The sequence below is a fragment of the Palaemon carinicauda genome, chromosome 27, assembly GCF_036898095.1.
Source record: "Palaemon carinicauda isolate YSFRI2023 chromosome 27, ASM3689809v2, whole genome shotgun sequence".
NCBI lineage: Eukaryota > Metazoa > Arthropoda > Malacostraca > Decapoda > Palaemonidae > Palaemon > Palaemon carinicauda.
The window spans coordinates 26,948,939-26,965,047 of NC_090751.1; the positions used below are offsets into that span (position 1 = coordinate 26,948,939).

Below are 16,109 nucleotides of genomic sequence, written 5' to 3' on the forward strand. Positions count from 1 at the left end.
AATGAACTATTAAATAAACTTTAGAAAATGAGTTTATTTTCGACTTCAAATATTCACACACACACACACACACACACACACACACACACACACACACACATATATATATATATATATATATATATATATATATATATATATATATATGTGTGTGTGTGTGTGTGTGTGTGTGTGTGTGTGTGTGTGTGTGTGTGTGAATAAAGTGTGTATGATATCTAGTTTTTAAAAGAAACCTGTCTAACCCAGCAGCTATCACCATAAGTTTTTAGTTAGTCGTGATTTTATATTCTCCCTCAGTGAAGAGTTTGCATTTACTCATCACCACATGCCGATGAATTTAATACCTGGTATCATGGCGCATAAAATCAGTATTATCTCTTGGAAATAAACATATTCGTGAGGCCATGTCGCCTCCGAATAATAATTTCATTAATAATACTTTTAATAAATCTAATAATGATAATTTTAATCATTTAAAAGATAATGATTTTAATAATTTCAATTGAAATATGAAGTGTAACTTACCACCGAATTTGTATATGAATCGATCAGGTCATGATGTCCTGAAGACCTAAAGCTTGAAGAACTAAGGTCAAAGGCATGACCTGTGTAAAGGACATTGCTAGGTATTTCGTAATATAAAATCAAGGACCATTTGATAATTCACCATTCAGCAATACTTGATGAAGTACTTGCAAGATGCACAGAATTGCAGTCTTTCTATAAATCCGAGATGAATTCGGGTATTAATGAGCAATGTCTGATGAAGTACCTGTAGAAAATACTACACGGTACGCTCACCATCAAACAATTATTAATTACGTTTTTATGAGAAATTTCTGTTGACGTAGGGCTATTTTTAAAGAAGAATGTGGTGTTCTATTCTTTCTTAAAGTTTCAAGCGAGAGAAACATACTGATAGATTGAGCAGTCTAGATTTAATCTGCCAGAGAAAGGGATTCTACCTCCTCTGTTAGGTCGACGTTTCTGGGCACATAAGCCGGATATCTCTAGAGATTTATCCGAATACCACTAGAGATTTATATAAAGGTGCTAAAAGAAATACTGCACAACTGCTGATAAAAGAAGAACATCAAACAAATTTTTCCTCTTTACGACTTTATTCTCAACTTATTTATTACTATGTGACTGCTACACATCGTTGTCTTTCTATATCTTAGATATTCCCATATTTCACGCCGCAGTTCAAATGGGAGCCAGGAAGTTTCAAAGAAAATTTGGATACTCGTTGTGACTCATTCTACAGGTGGCCATGGGAGCGTATAGCAGGTCCATTTTTACTGTAAATTATATAGCATCTGTTGGTCACATTCATTCATACTATCCCGAAACGGCCGCAATGATTGGAATTAAATAATTTGGTCCATGTGACCCAGCGATGGGGCGGGAAAGGCTAATTAACGCTATATGTGAAACGGATTGAAAACCTCTCAGTTTAAAGTTTTAAAGGCTACTCATGAATGGCAGAGGCAAGAGACAGTGACATTGCCCTATCAAGCAGGACAATGCCCTAGATACATATGATCACTACCCAAGCCGTCTCTCCACCCAAGGAGGGCCAGGCAATGGCTGGTAATAGACCCACAGGCTCCCCCAAATCCCGCATCCTTAGCTCACAAGGATGGTGAGGTTGCAGCGACCAAAGAAATTAACGAATTTGAACAGGACTCGAACCCCAGTCTGGCGTTCACCAGTCAGGGATGTTACCACATCGGAATTTGGACAGCAAGATGGAGACAAAGAAGCAGGAAGGGATAAAATAAGCTAAAAAGGTAAAAGCAAATTGTAGGCGAAAGGTTGCTGCAAAGATTTTTCTTTTCTTATTATTATTGTGAGGTGCCTCAAATTGCACTACTCCTCTGTTGGTGAACTCTGAACTTTTTTCCTTTCTAATGTTTTGAACGCCTTCACTGTAACAATCGAATGCAAGTTGACTTTCACAAGGAAGTTACATTGGTTAATTCAGAAGTTTAAACTTGTAGCGAATGTTTTAATGTTGAACAAGTTAATATATTGTATGTCTCTTTTTATAGTTTATGTAGTACACATCTATTTTAACGGTTTTTTTTTATATTAAGATGTTTCATATACATTATTCATTACTTCTCATGTAGTGTATTTCCTTATTTCCTTTCCTTGCTGGGCTATTTGTCCCTGTTGGGACCCTTAGACTTATAGCATCTTTTTTTTCTAACAAACAGGGAAAATTTCATCGGCTAATTAAACCCCTACACTGATAGTATATATACATACATATATATATATATATATATATATATATATATATATATATATATATATATATATATATATATGTGTGTGTGTGTGTGTGTGTGTGTGTGTGTGTGTGTGTGTGTGAGAGAGAGAGAGAGAGAGAGAGTGTATCATCATCACCTCCTCCTACGCCTATTGACGCAAATGACCTCGGTTAGATTTTGCCAGTCGTCTCTATCTTGAGCTTTTAATTCAATACTTCTCCACTCATCATCTCCAACTTCACGCTTTATAGTTCTCACCTATATAGGCCTGGGTCTTCCAAGTAGAACCTTGTGGAGCCCAGTTAAATATTTGGTGAACCAATCTCTTGGAAAGTGCCATGAGCATGCTCAAACCATTTCCATCTACCCGTCACCATGATCTCGTCCACATATGGCACTCGATTAATCTGTCTTGAAGTTTCAATTCTAATCCTATCCGGCCATTTAACTCCCAATATTCTTCTGGGTGCTTAATTTTATTACTTGAATTGATTATATTAATTTTTTTTACATATTACTGAAGTCTACTCTTTATATAAGCTATATACTAAAACAGTTTTGAATAAAATTCTTCTAATTAAAATACCATCTTATCAAAACATTTCGACGAAGTACTTCATACATTCATTATCTTATCTCGTGCGCATACCAGATTGTAACCATTAGTACTATTCCTAAAAACGACCAAAGTTTCAATGTAATGCTAAATACAACGCATTTTTTTTTTATCGTCTAGAAACCTTATTACATACTTTGTGGTCTATGGTTTCCCTTTTAACTCTTTTTCCCGTTTTTTATTACTTTCGGGCCTTAGGTAGATAATGGCAGTAAGTACCTGTTCGCTTCTACCCCTTGCATTTAATGCACGTATTGAACCAGCAATCATTCACTCACACGTCTTATAAGTTTGCCAGTGATGTAATAAATCGGAGAGGAATTTAAGTTGGGATGAGTTAATGTCTTTAGAAATTCTGTAATAATTTGAATAAGTTATTGACGCAGATTACAATAGCTGGTGGTGCAACATTGCACTGTGAGTGCAGGTTACCGTTTCTCTCTCTCTCTCTCTCTCTCTCTCTCTCTCTCTCTCTCTCTCTCTCTCTCTCTCTCTCTCTCTCAGTTTATTGAATAACTGTTAATATTCGTGATGAAACATCCTTTTTATTTGCAAATCTTTTCAGCCCAAAACAGGGTGTTGGGTAACCGATTTCGAAAGGGCAGTGATCTATAAAGTTAGGCGTGAAGTCAAGCAACCAACCAGCTTCTTATCGTGATGTCTATGAATCATTCTCCATCCAATGTGGTTTTTGTAATAATCGAAAATTGGCAAGCTCCATTGCAGCTAGTCATGTAAGTATTATATTTTTGAAAGTCACTGCGAGTCAGTGTTGTAGTATTTGATTCAATTCAACAATAATATTCACTGTAGACAACTAATTTTAGGTGCAAAAGTTCTTGAAAATGATTGAGTCTAGACTCCAGTTATCGGTCTGCTTAACATTCCTCCCGTTTAAAGAAACGAGGTGAAAAAAATCCCTGGCCACTGCTCTCCGGGAGTTGCCCGAGAGTCCCTGACGCCTCACAAAGCACAATGTGTTCCTCCGTGTCCTTAATCCGTCTCAGGTTGCCAAGCACAAACAACGCAAAACGGTCGTTGGCGGCGAGTGTCGTGGTCGCCTGCTACAAACCGATTCATTCTCCTTCCTATCTCGGAATTACCCGTTACATGTGGCCTCGTGTACGTGTGCGTGCGTGCGTGCGTGTATGTGTGTGTGTGTGATCCTCACTCACTCACTCCATTCAGCCCTTGAGTTGAGACCGCAATACAACATGTCCGGTAGTGCAAGGTGAAGTGCGGTGGCGTATCTGAACTTGAACTTGAACTTGCCGCTCTTCAGTCCCTCCTTCATCCTTCACCTCCCCCTTCCCTCCCACACGCGTCTCTGTCTGTCTCTCTCATACATCCCTGTGATTTGCCTTCATTACCCCCCCCCCCCTCTCTCTCTCTCTCTCTCTCTCTCTCTCTCTCTCTCTCTCTCTCTCTCTCTCTCTCAAGAAGGTGGCGAAGGGATAATGCCTGAGCCCTGGGTGACAGCTTTGATGATGACGTTGACTGTCAAGCAAGATTAAGTAACGCTCTCTCTCTCTCTCTCTCTCTCTCTCTCTCTCTCTCTCTCTCTCTCTCTCTCTCTCTCTCTCTCTCTCTCTGTTAGAGCATAGCGATTGCACAGCGTTAACCGTTAAGTACTACGAGTTTAAAGGGCTGGTTATATGAGTCACGATCTTCATGGACACATTGCAGAAATTACTTTATTCTTCTGCTGGGGAGATTTCCGGTAAATATGCAAACATTTTAGCATTGCATAGCGCTAGAAGTCTTTATGTAGATCGCAGTTGAAAGCAAGACCAATCTCTAACAATTAGATTTGTTTTATGGCGAAAGACTTTTGTAAATTAATTCTAGTAAATGTTTAAATTGAAAAATAATGCTTGAAAACGCTCCTGTACAGGTCAGTCACTGGTGCCTTTCGCGTTGTAACCAATAAACAATTCATGATGCGAGTTATATATGTTGCATATATGTTTATCGTGTCATTTTCTAAAACATAGAATGGGCCATGAATGTACATTAACACAATTTCCTTCATTTTCATCATACTTTGTTGTTTTATTGTTTATTACCAATGTTGTTATTTTGCCATATGTCTCCCCTTTGAAGCATGAGTCGTTTATTCTTTGTAGCTGAAAATCTCTTAGCAAAGAAAACCTTACCAATCAGGTAGGTTGAGAGAATATTATGACTTATTGTTTGGTTCCAGAACTTCCAGACCCTCTTAACAGGCTCTCTATTTTATATGGAAATTGAATTTAAAGTGCTCAGATTCAGCCAATTCAATAGAATCCATCTTGTTTTGTCGTACCTGGAGAGTAAGTGACCGGATCTCGGCCCACTTTTTTTCTTTGAGCTGATAATGTCAAGTGAGATGGAGGATCTCTCTCTCTCTCTCTCTCTCTCTCTCTCTCTCTCTCTCTCTCTCTCTCTCTCTCTCTCTCTCTCTCTCTCTCTGTCATAAAATGTTCAAGATTGAAAAAGAAAAACAAACCTTTATATTTATATTTTCAATTGGTGGCATAGCGTCGAAGGTCCTACAATCACACACAGAAAGGTGGAAAGTGGGTCTAATACTGAGGTAAACAATACTCTTTGTTGATAAGTCCCGCTTTTCAAGCGACTCGTGGCATGTTAATCTTTAATCATCGACAATATATTATACAATAACTTCGATTCGAAACTGCAGGAACCAAATTCATGTTCAATCGTTTTAATCTTCTGATCCATTATTTTAGATTTTGTTGTATTCCCAGCACTATATATACAAAGAAATAAAAGTTAGGCCGAAATTCAAGAAAATAATTGTTTGCAATCCGCACAATAAATATACTTCAACCATCTGTGTGTCTAAACATTTACTGTCGAAAATACAATAAATTATAATTGTCTTCATCAATGCACGTTGCACCCCAAACCAATGTGTATATTTTCAAAGTTTGGCTAGAAAACGTTTTCAAGTATTTAGACTGGGAAATGTGAGAATTAATATTAATGGCGAATACCATAACAACCTAAGATTTGGAGATGACGTAGTTCTGTTTGATGAATCATGGGAGGTATTGTAAAAGTTGATAGAACACTTGATAATAGAAATCAGAAATGTAAAACTGGAAATGAATATAGGTAAAACTAAGGTATTGTTCATCGAAAATGCAGACAACAAAATTATGGATGAACCTCTAAAGATTATTAATGAATATACGTACTTTTTTTTCCATACATGAGACCGAAATTAAAAGAAGGGTAAGCCTGAGATGGAGAACTTTTGGTAAACAAAATGAGATTATGAAGAGTAAAATGCCACTTCTTTAAAAAAAAAAAAAGAAAAAAAAAGTTTTTAATCAGATGGTCTTATCAGTATTAACTTATGCATCAGAAACTTAAGCCTCACTAAAGCCTCAGAACATAAGCTAGTAACAACGCAAAAAGATATGTATAGAATAATGATGGGAATAACACTAAGAGACAGAAAAAGAGCAACATGGATACGAGGGCAAATTAAAGTAGAGGATAGTTTCACATGTAAGAAAAAGGAATGGGCAGAAAATGGCAGATAATAGATGGACATTAAGAATAACAGAATGGGCCAATAGAGATTGCAAAAGAAACAGGGGAAGGAAGAGAAAACAATAGATTGACGAGCTAAGAAAATTTGCGGCTATAGACTGGCATAGAGAGACCCATAAATAGACGGAAGTGGAAGAACATATCTGAGGCCTTTGTCCTGCGGTGGACTAGTTACTGCTTATGATGATTAGGTTAGCCAGGGGCACCACCTATCCGTTGAGATACTACCGCTAGAGAGTTATGGGGTCCTTGGACTGGCCAGTCAGTACTACATTGGATTCTTCTCTTTAGTTACGGTTCATTTTCCCTTTGCCTACACATACACTGAATAGTTTGGCCTATTCTTTACAGATTCTCCGCTGTCCTCATACACCTGACAAACTGAGTTTACCAAACAAATCTTCACTCAAGGGGTTAATTACTTTCCTCTTGGTAAGGGTAGAAGAGACTCTTTTAGCTATGGTAAGCAGCTCTTCTAGGAAAAGGACATTCCAAAATCAAGCTATTGTTTTCTGGTCTTGGGTAGTGCCATAGCCTCTGTACCATGGGCTTCCATGGTCTTGGGTTAGAGTTCTCTTGCTTGAGGGTATACTGGGGCACACTATTCTATCTAATTTCTCTTCCTATTGTTTTGTTAAAGTTTTTATAGTTTATATAGGAAATATTTATTTTAATGTTACTGTTCTTGAAATATTTAATTTTTCCTTGTTTCCTTTCCTCACTGGGCTATTTTCCCTGTTGGGCCCCTGGGCTAATAGCATCCTACTTTTCCAACTAGTAAGTAATTATATATATATATATATATATATATATATATATATATATATATATATATATATATATTATGTGTGTGCGTGCATATTAGTGCACACAGCCATACAGATAATCGTTTGATAAAAGCGACCATGCACATTGAGGATAGATACAGGATTAATACAGTCTTCTGTTGCCTTATCTTAGTAACACCCAAACAACTTAGTACAAGTAATTTATGGTAGACTGTGCCAAGTCTTATTTAGCACATTTTTTTTTATTGCCAGAAATTAGGTGCCTTACTTCTTTCGTCCGTTTACTCTTTATTCGTTAGCCTACTATTCACACAGTTTTTTTACATCCTTTCCCATCTTTCCTGTTGGAGTCCTTGGGCTTATAGTATCCTGATTTTCCAACTAGAGTTGTAGCTTAAGTAATAATAATGATGATAATAATAATGCATACATATACCAAGGCATTTCTTTCGAGGCCGTAACAACTGTGACAAGAAGAGGAATATTCGTATAGGACGGAAGTTAGACTCTCTCTCTCTCTCTCTCTCTCTCTCTCTCTCTCTCTCTCTCTCTCTCTCTCTCTCTCTCTCTGGTGAGACATTTTAAGCTTTACAAAACAAAGTTCTGGTCAAAACCGTCGCTCTCTTCCCATATTTCGTCTGCAATATGTTATCATGTGTCATCAGCGCGGTTATTGAGAGTGGATGAAATTCAATTTCGGTGTTTGCCATTTTATGACCGACTTCCTTTTTGCATTGATACATTTCTAGTTTCGTTGCGAAATAAACGTCGTTTAGTAAAGTCGTGTTTTTTTATATAAAGTTACAGGCTTGCACTCTGTTTTAATTGCATAGGATAAATTGTTTAAGTTAACGTAATATACTTTGCGCATCACGTCTCTGCGTTGTTTTGTGTAGAAGTGATATGCTTTTTTTTTATTTTCGTGCATTGCCCGCCCTCGTAAAGTAATTTCCTTTACTTTATATGCTGATTTTCTGGGCCTATACAGGAGGGGAACCCCACTCTCTACAGGACATCCACAGTCATGTGGATTTCAACATTCCACACCACATATTGCTCGTTTATTGTTAAATCCACACCATCGAAGCACTTAGTGTGTGACTTTTCCGTGTATCCCTCTCTATTCGATCACACTATTCTATCTTATTTCTCCTCCTCTTGTTTTGTTATTTTTATAGTTTATATAGGAAATATTTATTTAAATTTTGTTACTGTTCTTGAAATATTTAATTTTTCCTGTTCTTGAAATATTTAATTTTTCCTCGCTTCCTTTCCTCACTGGGCTACTTTCCCTGTTGGACCCCTAGGGCTTATAGCATCCTGCTTTTCCAAGTAATAATAATAGTAATAATAATAATAATAATAATAATAATAATAATAATAATAATAATAATAATACATGAAAAGTCTGTTGTTAAAAGAGTTCACAATTATAACTTTCTTTAATATATCAAATCTGTCAGTTGGGTTTCATTTATACAGTCATCTGTTGCCTTATCTTAGTAACACCTAAACAATTAACTACAAGTAATTTATGGTAGACTGTGCCAAGTCTTATTTAGCACATTGTTTTATTGCCAGAAATTAGGTGCCTTACTTCTTTTGTCCGTTTACTCTTTATTCATTACTATTCACACACTTTTTTTTACATCCTTTCCTATCTTTCCTGTTGGAGTCCTTGGGCTTATAGTATCCTGCTTTTCCAACTAGAGTTGTAGCTTAAGTAATAATAATGATGATAATAATAACACATACATATACCAAGGCACTTCCCCAGATTTTGGGGGGTAGCCGACATCAAACAAATGAAACAAAAAAGGGAACGTCTCCTCTCTACGTTCCTCCCAGCCTGACAAGGGACTCAACCGAGTTCGGCTGGTACTGCTAGGGTGCCACAGCCCACCCACCCACATTATCCACCACAGATGAAGCTTCATAATGCTGAATCCCCTACTACTGCTACCTCCGTGGTCATCCAAGGCACCGGAAGAAGCAGCAGGGCCTACCAGAACTGCGTCACAATCGCTCTCCATTCATTTCTATTTCAAGCGCGCTCTCTTGCCTCTCTCACATCTATCCTCCTATCACCCAGAGCTTCCTTCACTCCATCCATCCACCCAAACCTTGGCCTTCCTCTTGTACTTCTCCCATTTACTCTTGTATTCATCACCTTCTTTAGCAGACAGCCATTTTCCATTCTCTCAACATGGCCAAACCACCTCAACACATTCATATCCACTCTAGCTGCTAACTCATTTCTTACACCCGTTCTCACCCTCACTACTTCGTTCCTAACCCTATCTACTCGAGATACACCAGCCGTACTCCTTAGACGCTTCATCTCAAACACATTCAATTTCTGTAATAATAATAATAATAATAATAATAATAATAATAAAATCCGAGTTAGTTATATGATGGTCTAGAAGTGTGAAGCATAGGCCTAACATGGTGATTTCGTTAAACTATGCTTGCAGTATTTGCCTAGTTAAATCTACTTGACCGTTGTTAACATCATGGTTGATTCAAACATCTAGCAGTCGGTCAGTTGTAGTGGGAGCAAATGCCAATGCTGTACGTAGTACAGTTGGCTTCATTAATTCCGGTACACTTCACGGGAAGCTAAGGAGACCTCAGTGTACTGGAATTAGTGAAGCCAAGTGTACCATCCAAACATATTGGATAAACCATTCTTAAGTTATACTCTGCATAGTCACCTGTATACAGACTTTAAAATCTCTCTCTCTCTCTCTCTCTCTCTCTCTCTCTCTCTCTCTCTCTCTCTCTCTCTCTCTATATATATATATATATATATATATATATATATATATATATATATATATAACGAAATCAAAAGGAAATGATGTTTCCGCGGTTATGAATTATTACGTACACATTAAATTTCATCAAGATTGAATGTTAAACTGCTTTTACATTTCTTTTCACTTTACTTTTACTTTTAGGGGTTTATTTCTCGCCCTCCATCAGACACTAAGAGTCTGTTCAGGCGGGCCTTGATGTGTGAAAATAATTTCTTTCCAGTTTATGGTTTGCTCTGTATCTTTTCAGTTATTCGCTAGCATTTGTATTCAGGCTTAATAGTTTGCAGGTCACTATTATAACACTTTCCAAAGAGATAAGTCTTCAGGTTTTTCTTGAAAGCTGCCACATGTTTGCTATTCTTGACATCAAGTGGAAGGTCGTTGAAGTCTCTCGGTGCAGCATAAGAAAAAGTTCTTCCTCCTATTGCATGATTCACACTAATTTCGAATAGTCTATATGGGTCATCAGCATGTCTAACTCTTACAGCAGCGCTAGTAGCTTGAGGGTAGGGGACCAAGCAATAACGAAGATATTTAGGCTTATCTCTTGTAAGTGCTTTGTGAGTCAACAAACAAATCTTAAATTCAATTCTAGCCTTAATAGGTAACCAATGTAGATTGATCAGTGCAGGAGTTATTCTCTCCCGAAATTTAATGCCTTTTATCAGTCTAGCCGCCCGGTTTTGCACATTTTGAAGCTTTCCCAGTAGTGTATTGGGCAATTTATTTTACAGAGAATTGCAATAATCAAGCCTTGATATTACGTGACTCATCACTAAAATTTTTGTACTGCCCTCTGTTAAATATTTTATAATAAATGCTATGTTTCTCAGGTGATAATTACACACTTTCACTGTGTTCACTATTTGATCCCTCATTGACAAATTGCAATCTATCAGTACACCCAAATTTTTCATAACAGGCACAATCCTAACATCAGCATCACCAATCTTTATACTTTGAAATAACTGGTAATTCTTCAAAGCCACCTTTGTGCCAAAAAACATACATTCTTTTTTATCGTCATTTAATTTAAGCTTTTTCCTCTGCCTCCATGTTTTTATGTCAGTCATTATCCCATCAATTTTCTTCTTTGTATCTTGTGTTGTTGAAATTGAAAGGTAGAACTGAGTATCATCTGCATACAGTTTAAAGCCCATTTTTTGTTTTTTCAAGATATGTGATACCTCGATAGTATAAATGTTGAACAAGATAGGGCCCAGAACACTACCCTGTGGTACACCTTTCATAAAAATTCTCTCACTAGATCGGTTTCCAGAAACTTCTACAATAGTCTTCCTGATCGTTAAGTAGCTTTACAAAAATTCCAGTGCTCTCTCAGTCACTCCAATGGCCTTTAAGTCGTCAAGTAGGTACCCGTGCACAACAGTATCGAAAGCAGCACTAAGATCTAACATAATCAAAATTCCACACTTTCCCCCATCAATAAGACCTATCATATCATTCATTATTGAGCATAAGGTAGTTTCTGTAGAGTGATTAGCTCTGTAGGCCGATTGATTTTCCGGGAATACCTCTAACTCATCAATAATTGCTCACTTATGATTTTCTCAATAAGCTTCGACATGTAGGATAAATTTGAAATGGGCCTTTATGAATTTAGTTCGTTTACATCACCTTTTCCTTTGTATATTGGTTTGATCAACGCAGTTTTTTCACAGCTAGGAAAACTGGATTGTGATATACTTAGGTTGATTATATTTAGGTAAATATTATATACAACTTGCTTGTTTGGAGCTTCACTTATTGAACTATTTGGGAAAGGGTCGTTTCCACAATATGTATTCTTCATCTCTCTCATAACCTTTAACTAGTCACGCATATTTATTTCCTTGAATTTTATTAACTTCTTACCTTCCTTCACTAGTATTACTGACTGTCCTTCTAACTGATTTTGAGGGAAACCTCTATAAATTTTATCAATTTTTCCATTGAAGAATATAGCAAATTTCTTTGCACAGACATTTTCAGGCAAGACATATTTTTCCTTTAATCCCATCAAATCATCTAGGTTTTTGTGAAACTCCCTCATATTATTGGTTTTTCACTTTTGCCGTTGTAGAATTTTCTTTTTGTTTTTTCTAACAGGGTGTTATAGTCATTTCTGGCCTTCTTATATAGATTTCTGGCTTGTGAGGATTTGGCTCTTTTCCATCTTCCTTCCATCTTACGTCTGTGTCTTTTTGCCTTTAATAGCTCACTATTATACCATCTAACATTTTTGTGTACAACTATTTATTTGCTCTTTATTGGATACTTGGTATCATACATTTTTTTTTCTAAAATTATCATTATATTTTTTGGTATAACACCCAACACATTCTCTATCTACCCTATATTCACATTTTATGTTCTCACAAGACATTTGCGCTACACTAACTTCAATAAAATTCTCAGCATCGAAATTTTCCCGTTCCTTATATGTGATCCATTTCTTCAATACTCTGATGCACTTTATATTAACATCAAAAGTGATGAGTTGTGTTTTTGAGATCTCAAAGTTTGGTTCAACTTCAAGGTTTCTTATTAGGTCAGAATCTTTCAGTAGACTCTCTCTCTCTCTCTCTCTCTCTCTCTCTCTCTCTCTCTCTCTCTCTCTCTCTCTCTCTCTCTCTCTCTCTCTCTCAGGAATTATGTTTTTATTATTTACTATTACCTCTTTTTCTTCTACTTCTTTTCTCCTTTATGTGGGTTGTGTCTCTCCATTGATCGGTAACGAAACTTGTCGTTTTTTGTTCGACTATTTTTGGACTGATCATTCAGCCTCTCTCCATTCGACCATTGCCGTATTCTACATTTTTTGCCTTTTTTATTTTTTCTTTCATCTTTTTAGTATTTAGATGTAAAACAACCCCCCTCTCTCTCTCTCTCTCTCTCTCTCTCTCTCTCTCTCTCTCTCTCTCTCTCTCTCTCTCTCTCTCTCTCTGTATGTGTGTGCGCGCAAGAGAGCGTACTAGTGCCTTTCTTTAAATGTTAAAAATATGATAAATTCTTTCTCGCTCGCTCTCTCGGTTACTTTACTTTAAGGGCTCCTTTTCTAGTCCTATACTGCAGGTGAACCCTTCTCCCTACAGGACCTTCACAATCATTTAATCATATATATTGCAAGGCATTCAGCATCTCACACACAAAGTTATAGATTTTCTCCTAAACCCTTGTAAACAAATTCTCGCTTTATATATATATATATATATAATATATATATATATATATATATATATATATATATATATATATATATATATATATATATATAGAAATTGTGGTTTAGAATACTGCCGAAATCGAAACTCATGGGTGTAGATATACAGTGTGTCCCATAAGTCTCCACACAGAAGAGAAATAATACATTCCATACATATCTGGTTCTAACATTTATTTCTTTATATATCCTGTGTTAAATTCTCTTGCAACCATACGACTGCTTGTTGATTTCAATTCGTTGTTCCTTTTTCAGATGCACTCCCTGGGTTATCTGAAATATAAAGAAAAATGTTAGAACCATATATGCAGGGAATGTATTATTTCTCGAATGTATGAAGTCATGGGACACCCTGTAGATTAATATTTCTCACTAGTCAATTTGTTGTTTCTCATAAAAAGAGATAATGAACACTGAAGTACTTATATTTTAGGGCCCATTTACTTAACTATCCAATTTCTAGTATACCGGAATGTATTCCGCTCTTCCGTTACCTGTCAGATTAGTACCTCCTAAAAATCCTTAATGGTGATTTCAAATGTTACTTTCATCTCTTCTGGTCCATTTAATTGCAAATCATTTGGATCAAGGGATTTTCATTCCACGTTTTCAGTCGGGGTCAGTTTGGCAACTGCGTCTCTCTTATGAACAGCGTTGGCGGGTTTATTGATTATCTGAAATGGTTTCCTTTAGCCCATTAGCATGATAGCGTTTTTTTCTTGCCGTGAGGTGGGAAAGGAGGTGCAAACGAACACCAGATTGTTCTCGGAAATGTTCATAACTTATACATTAACTACGTTTATTTTTCACCTTAAGTAGGTGAGTGGCTTTTGAACGTGAGTAGCGTGAGTTTGATCGTCGATATATGAAGAACTAGGCATTTGCGATAGATAATATTTTACAGAAATACTACAAAAGACTTGCTTTACTCGGGAAATATATTATTATAATAGATTTCCTATAATGGATGAAACTGTAATAATACCAAAAAGTTTCCAAATTATAGGCACCATCAGTCCGATATATTATTGAATACAACTAGGTAGTAGTCCTAGTTGTTTGCCACATATTATCTTGCTGTCTGGATAAGTAAACTACAACATTTCATAACCTCACATGAAATTGCTACTCTCTCTCTCTCTCTCTCTCTCTCTCTCTCTCTCTCTCTCTCTCTCTCTCTCTCTCTCTCTGATTGCGAATTTGCGATACATCTCAGTGGTCTACTTACCAGGTAGATTACCTGTTTGATTCTTCAGGGCTACTATTGGGTCTCGCAGCCTTGTCTTGGCTAACAACTTCGTGTAATCTCCTCTTATTGTATCGGTAGTAATCGGCTATCGGGTTATTACAATAAAATGCCAGCAAGTTTGCCACATATCAAACAAATTATAGCAAACGTGGAATTGCTGTAACATTGTAACTTAGTAGCATTAGGATACCGAAAATATGGTAGTGTTTAAATACAGCATACTGCAGATCGGTTGAAGCCTAATTCACACAAACTAATTTTGGTGAATTAATTCGGTTAAAGCAGAGAAATATAAATCAAAAACTCTAATCTCTATAGGTCTACGAATAAAAAAGGTTTGATTATCGCCACTGAGATAAAAAAAAAATCAATATATTATATTATTAGCTGTACATTCAAAATAACAATTTGTTTTATAGTTGAACATTCTAAAGTGTAAACGTAGTTTATGTAGTTACAAAATAAGTTTCATTATCAAAGAGCATCCACTAAACCATTTCACAGCATGTTAAAGTGATACCAAAACTCGTCGTACATGACACTGAAGGCTGAAAATAACCTGATAGAAAGGACCTCATTAAAATCTTCTTATCAGCGTCGCTCTAAGGGATTAATGCCGTAAGGTCACGTATCCATCTTTCACGGCTTGCAAGAGGATGCCATAAATAACGAAGGAAGGCAGACATTATGGGGAGAACTTGTCGTTCATTAAATACTTCGGTGCATCTTCATTATCACTTCACTTCGCTCGGCTAAGTAAAAGTTTATGACTTAAAGGATATAGGTCTAGGGCTGCTCGGTGGCAGGCTGGCAGATTTGTTATAATAGATTTATTGTCAGGATCTGTATTATTATTATTATTATTATTATTATTATTATTATTATTATTATTATTATTATTATTATTATTATTATTATTATTATTATTATTATCTAAGCTAAAAACCTAATTGGAAAAGCAGGATGCTATAAGCCCAAGGGCTCCAACAGGAAAAAAAAGGCCCAGTAAAGAAAGGACATAAATAAACTACAAGAGAAGTAGTGAGCAATTGAAACAAAATATTTTAAGAACAGTAACAACATTAAAATATATCTTTCATATATAAACTATTAAAACTTCAAAAATATAAATATATTGCAATCAGTAGTAACTATCTTCAAATGGCCTATATTTTTGGGGATTATATAATCTAAAAAGTAAGGTCTTTATATGTATAGACCTTGCTACAAAGGATAATTATACGCATACTACCGCTAGAGTGTTATGGGGTCCTTTCACTGGCCAGACAGTACTAAATTGGACCCTTCCCTCTGGTTATGGTACACCTTTCCTATGTCTACATATACACCGAATAGTCTAGCCTATTCTTTAGAGATTCTCCTCTGTCCCCATTCACCTGACAACACTGAGATTACCAAACAATTCTTCTTTACCCAAGGGGTTAACTCCAAAACTGTATTTGTTCAGTGGCCTCTTTCTTTTTGATAAGGGTAGAAGAGACTCTTTAGCTATGGTAAGCAGCTCTTGTAGGAGAAGGGCACTCCAAAATCAAACCATTGTTCTCTAG

General features: G+C 36.3%; 1 long non-coding RNA gene across 1 annotated transcript in view; it reads left to right on the forward strand.

The window, feature by feature from the left end:
- LOC137621144 (uncharacterized) overlaps positions 1–16,109 on the forward strand; it is a 109,580-nt gene that overhangs the window by 65,386 nt on the left and 28,085 nt on the right. The window lies entirely within an intron of this gene.